Source organism: Leucoraja erinacea, chromosome 20, assembly GCF_028641065.1.
Source record: "Leucoraja erinacea ecotype New England chromosome 20, Leri_hhj_1, whole genome shotgun sequence".
Taxonomy (NCBI): domain Eukaryota; kingdom Metazoa; phylum Chordata; class Chondrichthyes; order Rajiformes; family Rajidae; genus Leucoraja; species Leucoraja erinaceus.
In genome coordinates, this window is record NC_073396.1 from 35,829,060 (window position 1) to 35,853,613 (window position 24,554).

The window sequence follows — 24,554 nt, forward strand, 5'->3', positions numbered from 1 at the left end:
CTGATTCCTGGGATGTCAGGACTGTCTTATGAAGAAAGACTGGATAGACTTGGTTTATACTCTCTAAAATTTAGGAGATTGAGAGGGGATCTTATAGAAACTTACAAAATTCTTAAGGGGTTCGACAGGCTAGATGCAGGAAGATTGCTCCCAATGTTGGGGAAGTCCAGGACAAGGGGTCACAGCTTAAGGATAAGGGGAAATCCTTTAAAACTGAGATGAGAAGAACTTTTTTCACACAGAGAGTGGTGAATCTCTGGAACTCTCTGCCACAGAGGGTAGTCGAGGCCAGTTCATTGGCTATATTTAAGAGGGAGTTAGATGTGGCCCTTGTGGCCAAGGGGATCAGAGGGTATGGAGAGAAGGCAGGTACGGGATACTGAGTTGGATGATCAGCCATGATCATATTGAATGGCGGTGCAGGCTCGAAGGGCCGAATGGCCTACTCCTGCACCTAATTTCTATGTTTCTATGTTTCTATTCACCACCCTCCAGTCTTCTGGCACCTCTCATGCATTTAAAGACAACTCATAAATTTCAAACAAGGTTCCCGCAATTTCCTCTCTGGTCTCCCACAATGTCCTCGAATATATCTGATCAGGCCCTGGAGATTTGTCTACCTGCATACACGATAGTACCTTCAGCACCTCTTCGCCGTAACACTGACTTCCAACTTCCTCCACCTGTCTTTCTCCTTGGTAAATACAGAGGAGAAATTCTCATTAAAGACCTTGCCCATTTTTTGTGGCGCCACACAGAGTTGACAACGTTCATTCCTGAGGGGTCCCACTCTCTCTCTGGTTACCCTTTTCCCCGTTATGTATTTATAAAGTCTCTTATAAAACTTTCCGGGTCTTATTGTAACCTGCACAACACTTTATTACATGCAAAAAATTGCTTTGATGTTAATTATTGACATCATTCAATATGATTTTTTAACGTCATGCAATATAATTTTTTTTAAAGCATTGTTATGGCTTTATTACAGGCTGGAGTACAGAAAATTATTTTTGCCCACAACATATTATGACAAGACTTGCATTTTGTAAAGGGCTATTTACATCAAAGTTTGTAATTATGCACTATAATATATTCCGAGGCTCTATTACATAAATGTGCAGAATAATGAATGCATGGAGAATTCTAAAAGGAATATATAAACGCAGTTTATTCGGCTTTTTCTGCACAAAATAATACAAATATGATTAAATGTCATGAAATGTGTTTGTTTACATAATCCCGCTCTCCTAACTCTCTGAAAAGATGTTCCAATTTTTAGGTTTCGATGTTTGACTGGATTTTGTATTTTTTTTGATGTCACTACAATACTGGTGTTGCCTGCATTGATCCAGGAAACTCAACAGATACTGTACAGCAACAACATTTGCAATTGCGAAATCATGTTGAGCCATTTCCTGATTCTATCCAGACTAGTTCTGTGTTAACTATTCAATGATAGCAGCACTCACTTTATCAGTACCTTACAATTCCTCATCTACCTCACTATTCTCTTGGGTATCGTGCACCATGATCAATTGGTTCATTCACATGGGCTAGTCTGAATCTCTCACCTACTCTTGACAAAAATTCTTACTATTTTATCTCTCCATCATCCCTTTTACTCAACTCTGATCCGCCTTTTGGTGTCAGCATACAATCTTTACGTAATCTGAACCAATTATTGTGCGAGTTGGAATGTTTGGTTAGGATTTTTGCGGTAAAGCTGCAGCTGGTAAGAATTTCATTGTTCTGTTCCCAGTGCAGATGATAATAAAACATTCGTGTTTCAGCAGCTTCTCACCTTGCAGGTTTAGCCAAAACCGGCATGTCATCACACTTCTGCCATCATCATTACTGGAGCATTGTGTTATGGTATTCAACACTGACAGTGGGCAGGTGCTATAGACCTGCACGGGAAGATAGTTCCCCCCCCAGAGGCAGCGGCGGCTGGGGCAGCGGCAGCGGCGACCAGAACTCGGAGCTGGGGCGGCGGCCTGGCCCGCGCTGTTTTTATACTCACAGCTCCAGGTAACCCCTCCTCGCTCCAACGGCTCCCCGGGCCTCTTAATTTTATTTTAAAAATGTATTCAACAATTTTTTTGCGCCCCTAACAATTTAGCGCCCGGGGCAAAACCGCCCACTGCCCCCCCCCCCCCCCCCCCCCCCCCCCACCCACGCTACGCCACTGTGGGCTACAGCCTGTCCTCCATATGACATCGCCCAGGCTTGCATCCGACCAGGATGCATCACCCATGGTCAGTCATGACCGAGAGGGGCCTACTACTACTACTACTACTACTACTAAACAGTGGCTCCAAACGAATTCTAAGTTGATAATTCATTGTTCAACATGATCTATCTTACATTACTTTCATTACACACATTATAAAGCCTCAGCTGAGACACAAGGAAATGAGGAAAGATGATTGACCCTTTCTCCTTTCACGAGCTGTTCAATTGGAATGTTAAAAATGGAAGCGTATTATCTGATGCAATCTCCACGTAGATATCTGCATTACCAAAATGGAACAGAGTTTTACTGTAGCGCATTCAGTAGTGGTGCATGCCCACAACTGCTTAAAGGACCTGTCCCACTTGGGGTCATTTGAGCGTCATTTACGCAACATCATTTACGCGTCATGACGCACGACGCGCAAATGACGCCCAAGTGGGACAGGCCCTTAACTCCCATATTGAATGGCTGCCTAACACCAGGACCACACCTTTCATTCAGTACTCAATATGGACGAGACACAGTGTGGAAACAGGCCCTTCCACCCACCAAGTCCGCACCAACCAGCGATCACCCCATACACTAGCAATATCCTACACACTAGGTACAATTTAACCAAAGCCAATTATCCTACAAAACCTGTCGGACTTGAGTGTGGTAGGAATCTGGAGCACCTACGCAATCACAGGGAGAGCATACAAACTCTGTACAGCCAACACCCATAGTCAAGATCGAGCCCAGGCTGTAAGGCAGCAATTCTACCACTGCACCAACGGTATGGACATGCTGGATGACTTCCACATTTGGTGATCTTTCACAACTCTTGTCCATTCTTGGTAGAATATGCCCATCTTGACCAGCTCTCTCAGATTTATGCCAGGCCAAGAGATGAAATTGCCAGCTAGCTCTAGTTTCATGTTAACAATACCCAGATGTGACAAGTTCAGTTGTGCAATTACTCCCTTTTGGAGGGAGACCCTACACTGTAAATTCTAATCCTTGCAATAGTTGAGGTGTTCTGTAGTGCAACCAGTGGATCTGCTGCTCATGGTACCAGCGAGCAGGGGCTCCATCCTGACCATACAAATGCCAAAGATAGACACACAATGCTGGAGTAACTCAGCGGGGCAGGCAGCATCTCTGGAGAAAAAGAATAGGTGACGTTTCAGGACAAGACCCTTCTTCAGGCTGAGAGTCAGGGGAGAGGGAGTAGAGATATGGAAGGGTAATGTGTGAAAACAACAGATCAAAGCAGACGATGTTAAGGAAATGTAGAATGGTACATTGTTAGCTGAGGGGAAGGTGGCAAGGAGGAATACAATCAGTAAAATTAATCAGAAGGAAAATTAGTTGGAGAACTAGGGTGGGGGAGGGATGGGGAGAGAGAGGGAATGCCAGGGCTACTTGAAGTTAGAGAAATCAATATTCATACCACTGGGGTGGAAGCTGCCCAAGCGAAATAGGAGGTGCTGTTCCTACAATTTGCTTTGGGCCTCACTCTGAGGAGGCCCAGGACAGAAAGGTCAGTGTGGAAATGGGAGGGGGAGTTAAAGTGTTTGGCAACCGGGAGATCAGGTGGATTCAGGCGAACTGACTGAAGATGTTCAGCAAGACAATCAATCGCTGAGCTTGCTCTTGGTCCCACCGATATATAGGAGTCCACACCTGGAACAGTGCATACAGTAGATGAGGTTGGAGGAGGTGCAAGAGAAGCACCTGAAAGGACTGTTAGGGTCTTTGGACAGAGTCGAGGGAGGAGGTGCAGGCACAGGTGTAGCATCCCCTGCGTTTGTAAGGGAAAGTACCTGGGGTGGGGGTGATTACGGTGGGAAACGATGAGTTGAGCAAGGAGTTGTGGAGAGAACGGTCTCTGCGGAGAGCGCCCACCACCACTGCCGCCGACTCGCACAAACTCCATACAGCACCCGTCCTCCACAAGTGTTCCAGTTTCCTCTCGTGTGCTGGAGACATGCTTCGTTGGCTGCTTCAAAATACCCCAAGTGTCGGTGAGCAGCAGAGACAAGAGCATTGATGGGAATGCATGGACAATAACATTGTTTTTGTGTGAACAAATGTTTCTTGGTCGAGTTGGTGAAGATTTTTGTTTCCATGCCATACAATTATTTACACAATTGACACCCACTATAACTGTGGCAACATGTTCATTTAAGCATTTTAAAGAACATTGCAATATTTTATTATTGCTGAGCCGCCTGCCAGCTTTCAAGTGAACTTTCACAACTAATCTCCTTCAATAGACATTTGCAGAGAATTTAATTAAAAAACAAACTGACCCATCTCAATGGCCACCACCCAGTAACGGTAACATAAATAAAATTTATCATTATTATTATTATTATAAGCATATATACCTTCTTCTAGCATCCAAGATTCTGCACATCCAGGAGGATTCTCTCAAACTTCTCCAGAAAATATTCTGACAGGATGCACTGCAACCTAGAATGACAACTGGTCTCGATTTCTCCACTCAGAGAGATGAACACACCTCGATCCATTACACACTCGCTGTCTTCCTTTCGCTAGATTGTCACTGTGTATTGCATCAGGAAGGCTGACGGTATCGTCAAGTATGCGTGCCACCATGGCCATTCGGAAGGGATAGTGGTGTGTGCTGGTGCGGTTTAGCTGCCTCCATTTTCTCCCTTTTGTGTTTTGATGAAGATACAGGAGTTTGAAAGCTTGAACATCCAGATTTAAGAAAAGCTCCTTCCCCACAACCATCCAACTCCTGTTCCAATCATTACATTAATTCCCCAGATCCAGACGTGCTACCACATACTCTTAACCCTACCTCATCTTCCATTGTTGCACTTCAATATTATTTTGCACTATATTCTGGCACCATTCTGATGCTTTGTTCTCATTGTATTCATCATTACTGTATGTATCCTTGTTATAGAGCTTTATGCAAACAGATCATTTCATTGCATCCTGGTGTTTACGACAATCAACTAATTCAAATCTAAAATGTTCCCTCTCCCACTAACTCTAGCCTCTTACTACATTTTCTACCTTCTGCAAGTCTTCTTCATTTGCCTTAAGAATTTCTTTTACCTACATTTTTTGCAAAGGTTTTTGGCCATCTCGTGTAGTTTTCCCTTCTGTTCAATGCCATTGTCCTTGCATCATCAGTGAAGAGCCTTGGCACATTCATCAATTTAAAGCTATTGTGTTCTCAAACTGTTGAGAGGGGCTACTGCCTACAGATGGCAATATGGAGCCCTAGGAGAGTGCGGCCAAACACAATTTCGAGGAACATCATCTCATATTTCACTTGGGCAGCTTACAACCCAGTGGTACGTATAGTGATTTATTTAATTTCAATTGCCCTTGCATCCCCTCTCTCTCCATCCTTCCTCTCCCAAGTATTACCAGCTTTAAAGTCATCTTGTTCAGTCTCATTTTCTGTACGCACTTTCACCTAGCCCACAGCTAACAATAAACTGTTTCCTTTACCATTGTTACTTTTGTGCATATCGTTCATTCTATCGTTTGCATATCATTCTACTTCTTTGCATATCGTTCATTCTATCTCTCTCTACATCACCGTCTATATCTCTTGTATTTCTCTCCCCTGACTCTCAGTCTGAAGAAGGGTCTCAACCCGAAACATTACCTATTCCTTATCTCTGGAGATGCTGCCTGACCCACTGAGTTACTCCAGTTTTTTGTGTCTTTCATCACAAGGATAACATAACTTTGAGTGCAAATAACTACACATCACCGTGAAGCTAGTTCAAGCTAAGTTTAAATGCAGTTTTTTAATTTAACAAACATTTGAGAGATTTATTTAGAAAATGCTCAGTTAATTTAAAACATTTGTACTGGAAACTTTTATGATAGCAAATCTTCCAATATATATTGCAGAAGAACCAGGCAAGAAATCAAGGCAGTAGAGGACACAAAGAGCATTATTAAAAGGATCAATTGAGAGCTTCAAGGCCACATGTCTGAGAACAAAGACCAGAAGCTAACACAAAATGCTCCATGGAATTTATAATTGTGAAACGACTTCAGTTGAAAAGCCTTAGGCAGATCATCTAGCTTCAAGAACCACATCTCCTCCAACACTCCTCACAAAAAAAATATTTCTACCTTTTCAATCACTTCACTTAATTTCCCTCAAACCACTTCACTCTGTCTGATCCTAACCATTTGTTTGAATCATTCTCGTACATCCCACACTAGTCCCATAGTTGCACACTCCTATTGCTGCCATACAACTTCCAAGCACTCTAAGGCACCTCCATGCCATGGTGACAAACAATCTCCAAAAAACATCCACATCCAGCTTTCAAATGCCTTTTGGCTTGCTCCCAATTCTCCGTGGATTGTCACCTTGTCGTGGTGAAGCTTGAGATCCTGAGAGAGATGCCGTCTGGAGCTATGCTCCTGGTAGGGCCACCTATGCCGGTTAGGTAGAGGGGGAGGTCGCTGACAAAGAGCAATCCAACCAAGACCTCAATGGTGGAACAGGCGGAGGACTATGGCTGACCTTAGTGGAGCGTCACAACGACTGGGAAGGCGGATGAAGGCTGCAGCTGTCTTGGACTCCATGCCACTGGATCCTGACCTAGATCTGTCAAGAACTATGTTGTGGCTGCCTGTGCACCAGTCTCCCCTTGTTAAAAAAGTCACGCACAGGCGTCCTCCATATAGCACCCTGGAGGGGTGAAGGAAAACACCAAATGCAAACCTCCGCTGCCTTGTGCTATTAGCTTATTCAGGAAAAGTGAAGGCTGGAGCAGGCAGAATACATGGAGGAGACCACCATTTGGCGGTCCAACGGGTAGGAAGGTGGACCCAGCAAAGCGTCGTGGAGCGCAATTAGGATGCAATGTTCACGTAGAACACTGGTGGCCATCCACTGCATCCTGAATACCTTTGTGAAATTGCAGCCCATCTAAACCTTTCACACTATGATCTTCCCAGTCAATATTGGGAAAGTTAAAATCCACTACTACAACCACCTTATTTGACCTGCAGCTGTCTGCAACCTCCCGGCATATTTGTTCTTCTAATTCTCGTTGACTATTTGGGGGTCTGTAGTACACCCCTAATAAGGTGACCATCCCTTTCTTGTTCCTCAACTCCACCTATATAGACTCACTAGACAAATGGTCCGTAATGTCACCTCTGAAAACTGCCGTGACATCCTCCTTGACCACCAATGCAACCCCCCCCTCCTCTTTTCCCCTCAACTGAAGCTCCTGTACCCCGGAACATTGAGCTGCCAGTCCTGCCCCTCCATTAACCAGGTTTCAGTCATGGCTACAATGTCCCAGCCACTCGTACCCATCCACGCCCTAAGCTCATCTGCCTTACCCGTCAGGCTCCATGCATTAAAATACATACAGTTTAAACCAACCCTCCTTCCTCGCTCTATGCTTTTCTCCTGCCTATTCTGTCCACTAACCTTTCCTTCAACACCCTCCATACCAACCTCTAGCCTCTCACGTGTCTCTGTCCTGCACGAGATCCCAACCCCTGCGAATTTATGTTAAACCCACCCGTGTAACATTAGCAAAGCTGCCTGTCAGGATGTTAGTACCCCTCCAGTTAAGGTGCAACTCATTCCTTTTGTACAGGCAACCCTGCCCCAGAAAAGATCCCAATGGTCCAGAAATTTAAATCCCTGCACCAACTCCCTCTGCCACATCCCAATGGTCCAGAAATTTAAATCCCTGCACCAACTCCTCTGCCACATATTCATCTCCCCTGGAGGTCCTGCTGTTCAACCCTCACCTAATCACCCTAAATTCTGCTTCCATCACCTCCTTCCTGGCCTCCCCTACCATCATTGTGCCAACTTGCACCACAACCATCCGCGCCCCTCCCCCCCCCCCCCCCCCCCCCCTGTCTCGAGATGTCCTGGACCCTAGCACCGGGGAAGCAGCACACCATCTGTCTCGACTTAAACCGCAGATTCTGCTCTCCGCACCCCTCACTATCGAGTCCCCCACCACAATGGCTCTGCCTGACGTCGCTCTTCCCTGTTGAGCCTCAACACCAGGATTGGAGTCACATACGTGGCTGCTACTCAAACTTGATGTTGTCCGTCCTGACAGCTCCCAAGTGGTCGTACCTGATTTGAAGTGGTACTGGGGGTCTCCTGCACGCCACATTAAAGGACTTGTCCCATTTACGCGATTTTTCCGGCGACTTGCCGGCACCCGTCATAGTCGTAGCAGGTTGCCAAAAATTTTCAACATGTTGAAAATCCAGCGGCAACCAGAAAATGGTACGACTCTTTGGGCGACTACTCCTGACCATACAGGCGTCACCTTGCGACGGTGTAACAACTTCACTGTAGGTCCTGTCCATGAAGCTCCCGTTTTCCCGGATGGTCCTGAGGTCATCCAGCTGTTGCTCCAGTTCCCTAACACGGTTCTTTAGGAGCTGCACCTGGACACAGGTGCAGTTCCACAGGTGCAGTTGTCAAAGGCACCAGCAGTGGCCCTGACTAGTTGCATCATGGCCTGGATCGGTAATATAGAACATAGAAAATACAGCACAGGAACAGGCCCTGCATCACAATGTCCATGCTAAACATAATACCAAGTTAAAATAATCCCTGCCTGCATGTGACCCATATCCCAACATTCCCTGCAGATTCATATGCCTATCCAAAAGTCTCTTAATTACCATTATTTTATCTGCTTCCATCATTTCTGGCATCCCGTTCCAGGCACCAACCATTCTCATTGTAAATAATCTACCTTGCACATCTTCTTTAAACTTTACCCTCTCACCTTGAAGCTGACCCACGTGACTGACTAATTAATTTGTCCCCAGATGCTTGCCATGATCTGGACATACCTACGGCCACAGTCCATAGCCCACAAACACTCACTCACCCTCAGCTCTGGCAGATAATCTCAGCCCAGCCCGCTGATGTTTCAGATAAAAACTGTAATTCTTTTACATAGACTCTCTGGACAACCACTCACTAATGGCAGTCATGACTCTTTACAGGACAAGCCGGGGCCCTGTGTACCAACAGCTTCCTTAATTTCTGTCTTGATAGGTAATAGAAAAAGAATGGTGAATCCGCTAAGAAACAAGAAGCACTCAACTGCAAATTTATCAAATTTAGCATCCAATCCTCGTCAGCCACAGCCTGTCCCCAAAAATGGGACAGGTAATGTTTATAACACACTAAAACTATATTTATTAAATGTCAGGTCTTTGGCAGGAAAATCTTATTTAATCAACGATTCATTATTAAGCACAATCTTGATTTTATGTTTTTAGCTGAAACTTGGTTGGACCAAGTGCTTGGTCAGTGCTTTATAAACTCTGACACTAGTGCTTGGTTTATAAAGCACTGAATGGCCTAGGGCCAAAATACATTTCTGATCATCTGCTACATTATGAACCATCCAGACCTCTGAGATCGTCTGGGACAGGTCTGCTTTCTGTTACCAGTCAGAACTAAACATGGAGAAGCAGCGTTTAGTTTTTATGCACCACATATATGGAACAAACTTCCAGAAAAATGCAAGTCCACGCCAACGCTCAGTTCTTTTAAATCGGGGCTGAAGACTTTTCTGTTTGACGCTGCTTTTAATTACTTTTAAATTTAATTAAATTACATAATTATTCATTTCTAACTGTAATTTTTATTCTTGCATTTTATACTTATCTTATTCTATTTTAGCTTGATTTTATTTTCTATTCTTTTTAATGACAGTTTTGAATTGCTTTTGATTGCTTTTTAATGCTTTGTGTAAAGCACTCTGATTTGCCTTTTGCTGAAATGTGCTATATAAATAAACTTGCTTGCTTGCTTGCTGGCTATGCCTTTGCCATTTCTACGTCGGGAAAAAAGTTCGGACTACCTACCCGATCGATGCCTCCCATATATAAAATTATGAGGCATGGATAGGGTTGGTAGTCAGAACTTCTATCAGGTCTCTCCTCACCAATGTTGCAGCAAAAACAACACAAGTTTGCCCAACCTCTCCATATAGATGTGTAGGAAGGAACTGCCGATGCTGGTTTAAATCGAAGATAGACACAAGGAGCTGGTGTAACTCAGAAGGACAGGCAGCATCTCTGGAGAGAATCTTTCCTTATAGATAATAACCACTAATCTGGACATCATTCTGGTAAACCTGCATCCTCTCAAAAGCCTCCACATCCTTCTTGTAATGGAGTGATCAAAAGTGCACACAATACTCCAAGTAAGGCCTAACCAAAGTCCTATAAAACTGCAACATGGCTTTTTGACTCTTCTACTCAATGCCTCGACTGATGAAGGCAAGCATACCATACTCCTTTTTCCCACTCTATCTACTTATATTGCCACTTTCAGGGAGCTGTGGACTTGAACTCCAAGATCCCTCTGTGGATCAATGCTGTTAATGGTCTTGTCATCTATCTATCTATCTATCTATCTATCTATCTATCTATCTATCTATCTATCTATCTATCTATCTATCTATCTATCTATCTATCTATCTATCTATCTATCTATCTATCTATCTATCTATCTATCTATCTATCTATCTATCTATCTATCTATCTATCTATCTATCTATCTATCTATCTATCTATCTATCTATCTATCTATCTATCTATCTATCTATCTATCTATCTATCTATCTATCTATCTATCTATCTATCTATTATTAAAAGTCTGTGCCTGTCACCTGCGGTCCGTCCGGCTGCCTTTCTGCCTTTTGATTCGTTTCCATCATGTGATGTCACAATGCCCAATGCTCGCAGATGTCCAATCACAATGCCCGATGCTCGCAGATGTCCAATCGGAATGGATCCATTTACATGTACGGCTGCCGGCTGCATTTCTTCCTTTGATTCACTGCAACTCCGAAACCAGATGCAGAATCGCCGACATCTTTTCCATTTCGGTAGAGATTTCACTTTTCTTTCTAAGTATCCGCTCCTCATTACATTTTGTCGTGTTTAAGTACACGTTTTTAATCAAATCCTTCCCCCCCCCCCCCCAATATTTCAAAAATAAACTGGCTTCTCACCCATAGAAGCAGCACCAGCCCCAGCCCATGGTGAACGTTCCATCGTGTGATGTCACAATGCCCAATGCTCAAAGACATTCTTGCCATAGAGGGAGTACAGAGAAGGTTCACCAGACTGATTCCTGGGATGTCAGGATTTTCATATGAAGAAAGACTGGATAGACTCGGCTTGTACTCACTAGATTTTAGAAGATTGAGGGGGGATCTTATAGAAACTCCTGATTACATTTTGTCGTGTTTATGTACACATTTTTAATCAAATCCTTCTCCCCTCCCCCCCAATATTTCAAAAAATAAACTGGCTTCTCACCCATAGAAGCAGCACCAGCCCCAGCCCCTGGTGAACGTTCCATCGTGTGATGTCACAATGCCCAATGCTCAAAGGCATTGTTGCCATAGAGGGAGTACAGAGAAGGTTCACCAGACTGATTCCTGGGATGTCAGGATTTTCATATGAATAAAGACTGGATAGACTCGGCTTGTACTCGCTAGATTTTAGAAGATTGAGCGGGGATCTTATAGAAACTCCTGCCATTGGGGAAACAGACCCAACAGGTCTGCACTTGGTCTAGTTAATATATAAAACTCAAACCCATCCGTCCGCCTGCAGTACGGATCCCTTCCTGCCTTTCGATTCGTTCGATTCGTTCCCGCCGTGCGATGTCACAATGCCCAATGCTCACGGACGTCCAATCGGAATGGATCCATTTGCATGTACGGCTTCCGGCCGCGTTTCTTCCTTTGATTCACCGCAACTCCGCACCAGCCCATGATGAATGTTCCATCGTGTGATGTCACAATGCCCAATGTTCACATATGTCCAATCGGAATGGATTCATTTACATATGCCTTTGCAGGAGCCCAGCCCATGGTGAACGTTCCATCGTGTGATGTCATAATGCCCAATGCTCAAATACATTGTTGCCATAGAGAACGCTCAGTGATTATTCAAATTCTTCACTAACTGTCATTCTGATTTTGCTTGTGAAGTGAAAAGTCCTGAATTGCATTTGTCTGATGCAGGAAGATTGTTCCAGATGTTGGGGAAGTCCAGGACACGCGGGACACAGTTTAAGGATAAAGGGGAAATCCTTTAGTACTGAGATGAGGAAAACATTTTTCACACAGATAGTGGTGAGTCTCTGGAACTCTCTGCCACAGAAGGTAGTTGAGGCCAGTTCATTGGCTATATTTAAGAGGGAGTTAGATGTGGCTCTTGTGGCTAAAGGGATCAGGGGGTATGGAGAGAAGGCAGGTACGGGATACTGAGCTGGATGATCAGCCGTGATCATATTGAATGGAGAATGGTGCAGGCTCGAAGGGCCGAATGGCCTACTACTGCACTTAATTTCTATGTTTCTATGTGTCCCTCTCCTCACCCCTCTCCCTCTGCCACCCATCTCTCTCTCCCCCACCCCCCTTCCCTCTCTACCACCACCACCCCTTCCCTCTCTACCACCACCCCTTCCCCCTACCCCTCTGTCCCTCTTCTACCACTCCCGCTACCCGCTACCCCCTCTACCCCCTCCCTCCCCCCCACTCTTCCACTTCTCTTCCCACTCTCTCCTCCCCCTCTCCTCACCCCTCTCCCATCCCATCTCTCTCTCTCCCACCCCCCTTCCCTCTCTCTACCCCACCCCCTACCTTCTCTCCCCCCACACCCTTCCCCTATCCCTCTGTCCCTCTTCCATCACTCCCGCTACTCCTCTCCTCCTCCCTCCCCACTCTTTCCCCTCTTTCCTCCCACCACTCTCCCCATCCCACCCTGCTCTCCCCATCCCCCAAAGCTCTCTCCCCATCCCTCACCCCCTACCCCGCTCTCCTTTCCCTCCCAAATCTATCCCGTTTCCTCCTCCCTCCCTCCCCTCTTCTAACCCCCCCACAAACGCCGTTGGGGAAACAGACCATAGAGGGAGTACAGAGAAGGTTCAACAAACTGATTCCTGGGATGTCAGGACTTTCAAATGAAGAAAGACTGGACAGACTTGGCTTGTACTCGCTAGATTTTAGAAGATTGAGGGGGGATCTTATAGAAACTTACAAAATTCTTAAGGGGTTGGACAGGCTAGATGCAGGAAGATTGTTCCAGATGTTGGGGAAGTCCAGAACAGGGGGTCACAGTTTAAGGATAAGGGGGAAATCCTTTATGACCGAGATGAGAAAAACATTTTTCACACAGAGAGTGGTGAATCTCTAGAATTCTCTGCCACAGAAGGTAGTTGAGGCCAGCTCATTGGCTATATTTAAGAGGGAGTTAGATGTGGCCCTTGTGGCTAAAGGGATCAGGGGGTATGGAGAGAAGGCAGGTACATGATACTGAGTTGGATGATCAGCCATGGTCATATTGAATGGTGGTGCAGGCTCGAAGGGACAAATGGCCTACTCCTGCACTTAATTTCTATGTGTCCCTCTCCTCACCCCTTTCCCTCTCCCACCCATCCCTCTCTTCCCAACCCCCTTCCCTCTCTCCCCCCGCCCCCTTCCTCCTACCCCGCTGTCCTTCTTCCATCACTCCCCCTCCCCCTCTCCTCCTCGCTCCCCACTCTTTCACCTCTCCCCCTTCCCCCTTCACTCTCCCTCCCCACTCTTCCCCCCTCTCTCCCCCCACCCCTCTCTCCCTCCTCCCCTACCTCTCCTCCCCCACATCTCTCTCCCCATCCCCCTCTCTTACCCCCTACCCCTCTCTTTCCTTTCCCTCCCAAATCTGTCTCGTTTCCCTCCTCCTCCTCTCCCTCCCCCCCTCCCCCCCCCCCCCCACGCAAACGCCGCTGGGGAAACAGACCCAACGGGTCTGCACTTGGTCTAGTTAATATATAAAACTCAAACCCATCCGTCCGCCTGCAGTACGGATCCCTTCCTGCCTTTCGATTCGTTCCCGCCGTGCGATGTCACAATGCCCGATGCTCGCGGACGTCCAATCGGAATGGATCCATTTGCATGTACAGCTTCCGGCCGCGTTTCTTCCTTTGATTCTCCGCAACTCCGCACCAGCCCATGATGAATGTTCCATCGTGTGATGTCACAATGCCCAATGTTCACATATGTCCAATCGGAATGGATTCATTTACATATGCCTTTGCAGGAGCCCAGCCCATGGTGAACGTTCCATCGTGTGATGTCACAATGCCCAATGCTCAAATACATTGTTGCCATAGAGAACGCTCAGCGATTATTCAAATTCTTCACTAACTGTCATTCCGATTTTGCTTGTGAAGTGAAAAGTCCTGAATTGCATTTGTCTGATGCAGGAAGATTGTTCCAGATGTTGGGGAAGTCCAGGACACGCGGGACACAGTTTAAGGATAAAGGGGAAATCCTTTAGTGCTGAGATGAGGAAAACATTTTTCATACAGATAGTGGTGAGTCTCTGGAACTCTCTGCCACAGAAGGTAGTTGAGGCCAGTTCATTGGCTATATTTAAGAGGGAGTTAGATGTGGCCCTTGTGGCTAAAGGGATCAGGGGGTATGGAGAGAAGGCAGGTACGGGATACTGAGCTGGTCAGCCGTGATCATATTGAATGGAGAATGGTGCAGGCTCGAAGGGCCGAATGGCCTACTACTGCACTTAATTTCTATGTTTCTATGTGTCCCTCTCCTCACCCCTCTCCCTCTGCCACCCATCTCTCTCTCCCCCATCCCCCTTCCCTCTCTACCACCACCCCCTTCCCTCTCTACCACCACCCCCCTTCCCTCTACCCCTCTGTCCTCTTCTTCTACCACTCCCGCTACCCCCTCTACCCCTCCCTCCCTCCCCACTCTTCCACTTCTCTCCCACTCTCTCCTCCCCCTCTCCTCACCCCTCTCCCATCCCTCTCTCCCACCCCCCTTCCCTCTCTACCCCACCCCCTACCTTCTCTCCCCCCACACCCCCTTCCCCTATCCCTCTGTCCCTCTTCCATCACTCCCGCTACCCCTCTCCTCCTCCCTCCCCACTCTTTCCCCTCTTTTCCCCCCACCCCTCTCCCCATCCCACCCTGCTCCCCACCCTCCCCATCCCCCCCCCTCCCCCAAAGCTCTCTCCCCATCCCTCACCCCCTACCCCGCTCTCCTTTCCCTCCCAAATCTATCCCGTTTCCTCCTCCTCCCTCCCTCTTCTTCTAACCCCCCCGCAAACGCCGTTGGGGAAACAGACCATAGAGGGAGTACAGAGAAGGTTCAACAAACTGATTCCTGGGATGTCAGGACTTTCAAATAAAGAAAGACTGGATAGACTTGGCTTGTACTCGCTAGATTTTAGAAGATTGAGGGGGGATCTTATAGAAACTTACAAAATTCTTAAGGGGTTGGACAGGCTAGATGCAGGAAGATTGTTCCAGATGTTGGGGAAGTCCAGAACAGGGGGTCACAGTTTAAGGATAAGGGGGAAATCCTTTATGACCGAGATGAGAAAAACATTTTTCACACTGAGAGTGGTGAATCTCTGGAATTCTCTGCCACAGAAGGTAGTTGAGGCCAGCTCATTGGCTATATTTAAGAGGGAGTTAGATGTGGCCCTTGTGGCTAAAGGGATCAGGGGGTATGGAGAGAAGGCAGGTACAGGATACTGAGTTGGATGATCATCCATGATCATATTGAATGGTGGTGCAGGCTCGAAGGGCCGAATGGCCTACTACTGCACTTAATTTCTATGTTTCCCTCTCCTCACCCCTCTCCCTCTCCTCACCCCTCTCCCTCTCTCCCTCACCCCCCTTCCCTCTCTACCCCACCCCCTTCCCTCTCTCCCCCCTCCCCCCTTCCCCCTACCCCTCTCCTCCTCCCTCTCCCCCCCCACTCTTTCCCGTCTCCCCCCTCCACCCCTCTCCCCCTCCTCCCCTCCCTCCCCCCCCCCCCCCCCCCCCCCCCCACATCTCTCTCCCCATCCCCCTCTCTCACCCCCCCCTACCCCCGCTCTCCATTCCCTCCCAAATCTGTCATGTTTCCTCCTCCTCCTCTTCCCCTCCCTCCCCTCTTCTCACCCACCCCCCCCCTCTCCCCCCACCTGTGAGTTTGGGGGGTGGTTAATTTGAGTGTGATGCCGCAGCCCATACTCCCCCTCCCCCCCCCCCCCCCAACCCCGTTGGGGAAACAGCCCCAACGGGTCTGCACTTGGTCTAGTATACTTTTAAAACTCTGGCCCCATCCGACCGCCTGCAGTACGGATCCCTTCCTGCCTTTCGATTCGTTCCCGCCGTGCGATGTCACAATGCCCGATGCTCGCGGACGTCCAATCGGAATGGATCCATTTGCATGTACGGCTTCCGGCCGCGTTTCTTCCTTTGATTCTCCGCAACTCCGAAACCGGACGCAGAATCGCCGACGTCTTTTCCATTTCGGTAGAGATTTCGCTTTTCTTTCCAAGTATCCACTCCTCATTACATTTCGTCGTGTTGAAGTACATTTTTTTAAATCAAATCCTTCACCCCCCCCACCCCACCACCTCAATATTTCAAAAAGAAACTGGCTTCTAACCCATAGAAGCAGCCCCAGCCCCAGCCCCCTGGTGAATGTTCCATCGTGTGATGTCACAATGCCCGATGCTCACAGATGTCCAATCGGAATGGATTTATTTACATCTGCCTTTGCAGGAGCCACAGCCCCGGTGAACGTTCCATCGTGTGATGTCACAATGCCCAATGTTCTAATACATTGTTGCCATATTGGGAGTACAGAGAATAGGGAGCTTTATTCAGCAGTTTCGTGACCCAAGTCACCAAACTACATGAAATTTTCACATATTGTGTAAAAATATTTATATAAATCACCCCTGAAACTCGATATGAAGAAGACTTGCACATTTTTATTAAATTAGAGAAAACCGGAAAAATGTCGGGAATTTTTTAGTCCAATGAAAGCACGTTTGACATTGAGTTGTCTGCCAGTTGGCCAATCACGCGCTTTGTTTCAGGAAAGCACACACAATGGCTGAGGGGGCTTCACAGATGCCTGTTCCGATGTGTTGTTCTGTAGAATAAATGTCATGGAAACTTGCAGCAGGTTCATTGTATTTAGTGGGAAAAGCATAAAAAAGGCTGAAGAAAGTGCTGCGAAGTGGATTAAAGTGCAAGAAAGCAAAGTCCCTACTTTTCACTCACTCACTCATTCATTCATGAAATTGAAGGCCTAAACTATAACACGGTCAATTAAACATTGTCACTAATGCCAGCCTGTTGTAGAGTAATAAGTCTTTAACAAATAATCTCGAAGCTGCCTGCAAAAACTTGCCGGGAAAAAGTGCTCCGATCGCGGAACTTAGGTACTCGCGGTAAATAGCGATCGATATCCCTTCGTTTTTCTCCCGTTATCAGGGTCTGAAAACGAGCAAACGACCGCTACAGACGGCACTATGTACAGCCCCCCCCCCCCCCCCCCCCACCCCTGCCCGCCCGCGGAGATGATCCTCGGCTCCACGATCGCGAATCGGCCGCTTATTAATTGAGACCGCAGCTTCACTTTACCGCGATTACCGGTAAGTTTTCACAGGCAGCTCCGAGATTATTTGCTAAAGACTTATTACTCTACAACACGCTGGCATTAGTGACAATGTTTAATTTACTGTAATAGCTTATTTCCCCCCTTTCCCCCCACACCCCTTCCCCTCTCTCCCCCTCCCATCCCACTCTTCCCCTTCCCTCCACTCTCTTCCCCCTCTCCCTCCTCATTCCCTTACCGTGCACAGTCTCTGTCTTTAAGAAGGAACTACAGATGCTGGAAAATCGAAGGTAGACATAAAAAAAGCTGAATAAAACTCAGCGGGTGCGGCAGCATCTATGGAGCGAATTGAATGGTCACCGTTGGCCGAAACCCGGAAGAAGGCACCCGCTGAGTTTATCCAGCTTTTTTGTTTGTTTTACCAACCTCTCTCTCTCTCTGCCCTTCTTTCTTCTCTGGACTCATGCACGCCCGCTACAACCCCCCCCCCCCCCCCCTTCACCTCTCCCCCTCCTCCCCCCCCCTCCCTCCCTCCCTCCTCCCCTTCCCCCTCACACAATATTTTTTGTGGGGGCGGGTCCACAGTGCGTGTGACTGTTTGTGGAGGCGGCCACGCGCTCTCCATTCAAGAAGACGCTCATCTGTTTGTGGAGGCGCGAGCTTAGTGTGTGACCAAAGATCTCATAGCGGAGCTCTCCGCTACAAGATCTTTGTGTGTGATGACACACGCACCCCCCCCCCTTGGTGCAGGAGGTGCACGCAGCATCTTGAACGCTCAGCGATTGTTTGAATTCTTCACTAACCGTCATTCTGAGTTTGCTTGTGAAGAGAAAAGTCCTGAATTGCATTTGTCTGATGCAGGAAGATTGTTCCCGATGTTGGGGAAGTCCAGGACAAGCGGGACACGGTTTAAGGATAAAGGGGAAATCCTTTAGTACTGAGATGAGGAAAACATTTTTCACACAGATAGTGGTGAGTCTCTGGAACTCTCTGCCACAGAAGGTAGTTGAGGCCAGTTCATTGGCTATATTTAAGAGGGAGTTAGATGTGGCCCTTGTGGCTAAAGGGATCAGGGGGTATGGAGAGAAGGCAGGTAAAGGATACAGAGTTGGATGATCAGCCATGATCATATTGAATGGCGGTGCAGACTCGAAGGGCCGAATGGCCTACTCCTGCACTTAATTTCTATGTTTCTATGTGTCCCTCTCCTCACCCCTCTCCCTCTGCCACCCATCTCTCTCTCTCCCCCACCCCCCTTCCCTCTCTACCCCACCCCCTTCCCCTACCACTCTGTCCCTCTTCCACCAGTCTCTCTACCCCTTCCTCCCCACTCTCCCACTTCTCTCCTCCTACCCCACCCCTCTCCCTCCCGCACCCCTCTTTCTACCCTTCCCTGTCACACCCCTTCCCTTACCCCTGTCCCTCTTCCCACCACCACCCCCCGTCCCTCCACCACTCCCCTCTCTCCCACTCACTCCGCCCCCCCTCCCTCCCTGCCCACTCTTCCACTTCTCTCCCCCTTCTCTCCTCCCCCTCTCCCTCTCCTCACCCTCTCCCATCCCTCTGTCCCCACCCCTTCCCTCTCTCTACCCCCACCCCTTCCCTCTCTCCCCCCGCACCCTTCCCCTCTGTCCCTCTTCCACCACTCCCCCTTCCCCTCCCTCTCCCACTTCTCTCCCCTTACCCCACCCCTCTCCCTCCTCCACCCCTGTCTCCCCCTCCCTTCCCCTCTCTCCCCCACCCCTTCCCCTACCCCTCTGTCCCTGTTTCCACCACTCCCCCTGTCCCTCTTCCACCATTCCTGCTACCCCCCTCTTCCCCTCCCTCCCTCCCTCCCTCCCTCCCCACTCTTCCCACTCTCTCCCCCCCCCCCCCCCCACACTTCTTTCCTCTCTCCCCCCCCACCCCTCTCTCCCACCCATCCCACTCTCCCCCTCCCTCCAAACTCTTCCCCCTCTCCCTCCTCATTCCCTTACCGTGCACAGTCTCTGCCTTTAAGATGGAACTACATATGCTGGAAAATCGATGGTCGACATAAAAAAAGCTGGATAAACACAGCGGGTGCGGCAGCATCTATGGAGCGAATTGAATGGTCAACGTTTTTGGCCGAAACCCTTCTTCTGGGTTTCGGCCAAAAACGTTGCCCTTTTCCTTCGGTCCATAGATGCCGCTGCACCCGCTGAGTTTATCCAGCTTTTTTGTTGTTGTTCCAGCCTCTCTCTCTCTCTGCCCTTCTCTCTTCTCTCGACTCATGCACACCCGCTCCAAACCCTCCCCCCCCACCTCTTCCCCCATCCTCTCCTCCCCCTCTTCTTTCTCCTCCCCCTCCCCCTCCCCCTCTCCACCCTCCTCCTCCCCTTCCTCACACAATATTTTTTGTGGGGGCGGGTCCACAGTGCGTGTGACTGTTTGTGGAGGCAGCCACGCGCTCTCCATTCAAGAAGACGCTCATCTGTTTGTGGAGGCGCGAGCTTAGTGTGTGACCAAAGATCTTATAGCGGAGCTCACCGCTACAAGATCTTTGTGGGTGACGACACACGCTCCCCCCCCCCCCTTTGGTGCAGGAGGTGCGCGCAGCATCTGAACGTTCAGCGATTGTTCGAATTCTTCACTAACCGTCATTCTGACTTTGCTTGTGAAGAGAAAAGTCCTGAATTGCATTTGTCTGATGCAGGAAGATTGTTCCCGATGTTGGGGAAGTACAGGACAAGCGGGACACAGTTTAAGGATAAAGGTGAAATCCTTTAGTACTGAGATGAGGAAAACATTTTTCACACAGATAGTGATGAGTCTCTGGAACTCTCTGCCACAGAAGGTAGTTGAAGCCAGTTCATTGGCTATATTTAAGAGGGACTTAGATGTGGCCCGTGTGGCTAAAGGGATCAGGGGGTATGGAGAGAAGGCAGGTACAGGATACTGAGTTGGATGATCAGCCATGATCATATTGAATGGTGGTGCAGGCTCAAAGGTCCGAATGGCCTACTCCTGCATTTAATTTCTATGTTTCCCTCTCCCCCCCCCTCTCCCTCTCCCCCCCATCTCTCTCTCCCCCACCCCTTCCCTCGCTACCGCCACCCCTTCCCCCTACCCCTCTGTCCCTCTTTCACCACTCCCCCTACCCCTCCCTCCCCACTCTTCCACTTCTATCCCCTTACCCCACGCCTCTCCCACCCCCACCCCTCTCTCTTCCCCTCCCTTCCCTTCCCCTCTCTCCCCCACCCCTTCCCCTACCCCTCTGTCCCTCTTCCACCACTCCCGTCCCCCCGTCCCTCTTCTACCACTCCTCCCTCTACTCCTCCCTCCCCACTCTTTCACTTCTCTCCCACTCTCTCTCCTCCCCTATCCTCACCGCTCTCCCATCCCTCTCTCCCCCACCCCCCTTCCCTGTCTACCCCACCCCCTTCTCTCTCTCTCCCCCCACCCCCTTCCCCCTATCCCTCTGTCCCTCTTCCATCACTTCCGCTACCCCTCTCCACCTCCCTCCCCACTCTTCCACTTCTCTCCCCCTTCCCCTCCACTCTCCCTCCCGACTCTTTCCCCTCTTTCCCCCCACACCTCTCCCCATCCCTCCCTCCTCCCCATCCCCCCTCCCCCACATCTCTCTCCCCATCTCTCACCCCACCCCCTACCGCGCTCTCCTTTCCCTCCCAAATCTATCCCGTATCCTCCTCCTCCCTCCCCTCTTCACACCTCACGCCCCCCTCCCCCCCCCCCGCAAACGCTGTTGGGGAAACAGACCCAACGGGTCTGCACTTGGTCTAGTATCTATCTATCTTCTATTAATATATAAAACTCAAATCCATCCGTCCGCCTGCAGTACGGATCCCTTCCTGCCTTTTGATTCGTTGATGGCTGCTCCTTCCTATCAGCTTCCAACACACTTCGAAACAAAGTTGCAAGACTGGAACACTGAACTTTTCACTGCTGCAGCAGGCAGGGGAGGTGCGATTGAGGGAGGCAGGGGAGTGCTGGAAACTTACATTTGGCAACGGCTTCAGTTCCATTGGAGGAGACGGGTGCATGGTGGAATATTGGGTTGGGGGAATCACACCATTGGGGGAGCAGACCCAACGGGTCTGCACTTGGTCTAGTATACATTTAAAACTCTGGGGCCTTCCGACCGACTGCCGACCGGAGCCCTTCCTGCCTTTCGATTCATGCCCGATCCCTGCAGATGTCCAATCGGAATGGCCGATGCTCGCAGATGTCCAATCGGAATGGATCATTTGCATGTACGGCTGCCGGCTGCATTTCTTCCTTTGATTCATTGCCACGCCCAATCCAGACGCTCAATCTCCGAGATATTTTCCATTTCGGTAGAGATTTCGCTTTTCTTTCTAAGTATCCGCTCCTCATTTCATTTCGTCGTGTTGAAGTACACGTTTTTAATCAAATCCTTCTCCCCCCCCCCCCCCACCCACCCCCAAGTATTTCAAAAATAAACAGGCTTCTCCATTTACATGTCAGCTTCCAACACACTTCGAAACAAAGTTGCAAGACAGGAACACTGAACTTTTCACTGCTACAGCAGGCAGGGGAGGTGCCATTGGATTTTTTTTAAAGAGGCAGGGCAGTGCTGGAATCTTACTTTTGAGAACGGCTTCAGTTCCATTGGAGGAGACGGGTGCATGGTGGAATATTGGGTTGGGGGATCACACCATTGGGGGAGCAGACCCAACGGGTCTGCACTTGATCTAGTTAACTATATACTTTCCCATTACATTCAACTTCCCAAAGTGTAACACCTCACACTCACTTGCATTAAACTTTATCTGCCATTTCTCTGCCCATTTCTGTAGCTGATTTATATCCCCCTGTATACTTTGACCACCTTCCTCACCATCTGCAAATCCACTAATTTTGGCATTGTCTGCAAACTTACTAACCAACCTATCTACATTTACATCCACGTCTTTAATATATAGCGCGAACAACAGTGGTCACAGCACAGATCACTGAGGAACTTCATTGGTCACAGACCTCCAGCCAGAATAACACCCTTCCACCACACCCCTCTGTAGGCAGCTCTGAATAAAAACGACCACGTTGTTGTTGATCTCGTGCAGCTTAATCTTCTGGGTCAACGTACCATGAGGAATTTTATTATGTGTCTTAATGAAATCCAATGAGACACCATTCACCATTCACTACCCTGCCCCCATCGATCACCTTTGTCCTTAAAAAAACTCAATCAAGTTGGTAAGACATGACCTAAAGCCTTGCCGAGTATCCCTAATTAACCCATTTTCATCCAGCAATTCCTTTCCCTAATGAATCCTCTCCACAAGTTTCCCAATCACAGATGTGAGGCTGACCATTTTATAGTTTCCTGGATTATCTCTATTTTCTATCACTTTCCAGGCTTTAGCCCCCCTCCCAACACTCTCGCAGGAACGGGGTACTGATCAGCCAGGATCATGTTGAATGTCGGTGCTGGCTCGAAGGGCCAAATGGCCTACTCCTGCACTGATTTTTCTATGTTTCTATGCTACCTGACCGATTGAGTTACTCCAGCACTGTTTTTTATGTAAAGCAGCATTTGCAGTTCGTGTGTCTACAACTTGCAAAATTCGCTGCGGGTGTCTTGATGAGTGGACAAGATAAAAGTCCAGGTAAGACCAATATCGGTGCCTCCCCACCCATTCCCTTCCCCCCTGCACTCTACCACCCCTCTATCCCACTCCTTCCCTCCCTTTCCCCCTTCCTTCCCTCCCTCTCTCTCACCCCCCTCCTTCCCTCATCCCTCTCCCCCTCCCCCTTCCCTCATCCCTCTCCCTCCCCCCTCCCCATCCCTCTCTCCCTCCTCCCTCCCTCCCTCCCTCCTCCCTCCCTCCCTCCCTCCTCCCTCCTCCCTCCTTCTCTCATCCCTCTCTCCTCCCCCCTCCCTCCATCTTCTCCCCCCCCCCCCCCACCCCCCCGTGCTGCGGACTGGCTTTGGAGCTCCCTCATTCCATGTAATGGTGCATTAGGGCCTCTCCTGGTGTCCGCGCACGTGGGCAGGAGCAGCTGGAGTGCTGCCTGTCCCGGTTACCGCGGTGTCCCTCGCCAGCGGGGTAGAGAGTGGGGCTCGGCACAGCCGGCGCCCCCCCCCCCCCCCCCCCACCCACCCCACCATCTCCCGCTACCACTCCATCTCCCTCCTCCCCATTTCCCTCATCCTAATCCACTCATTCCCATTCCCTGCCCCAGCGCCTACCCAGGTCGTAGAGCAGCGCCAGGGCCTGGAACTCGGCCTGGTTCTCGTACTCAACCTGGCCCTGGCTGTTGGAGGCCGAAGCACTCGAGGACCAGGGCCTTCACAAGGCCGGGCTCGCTGTGCTGGGGGCGGAATGAGGATGGCGGATGGCTGAGCCAGACCTGCCCACAGAGCAGGAATCAAAGGCTGTGCTGCAGGATGGTGGAGGCCGGGCGGCCCTCAAGGGGCTTGTACACCTTGACCAGGCCCCGGCGACTTTCTCGGCCCCATCCCAAGCCCCGGGCTCAGCCGCGGCACCACCCTCCCCACCAAGTACCTGGCGGGTTTCGGGCACCGGCAATCGCTGCCACCGCTACTCCTTGATCACCGCGAGCGCAGGAGTGCCCCTCCCTCCCAGGAGTGTCCCATCCTGCCTTGCGAGTGCATTGTGACATCACTCAGATTTTTTTTCCGAAATGGGTGTTTTTGGGGCTGTTTTTTAAATTTTAACTTAAAATATAGGTGGGAATGTGACGGGAAGATGTTTTTCGCCATGACGGGAAAAATGTGAGTAGGATGGGTGAAAATTGGAAGACTGTGGCCTAGTGTTTGGAAGAAGATAGGAAAACCAGGTTGACACATCGTGGGCACAAAACAATAGACAATAGACAATAGGTGTAGGAGTAGGCCAGTTGGTCCTTCGAGATGCTGCCTGCCC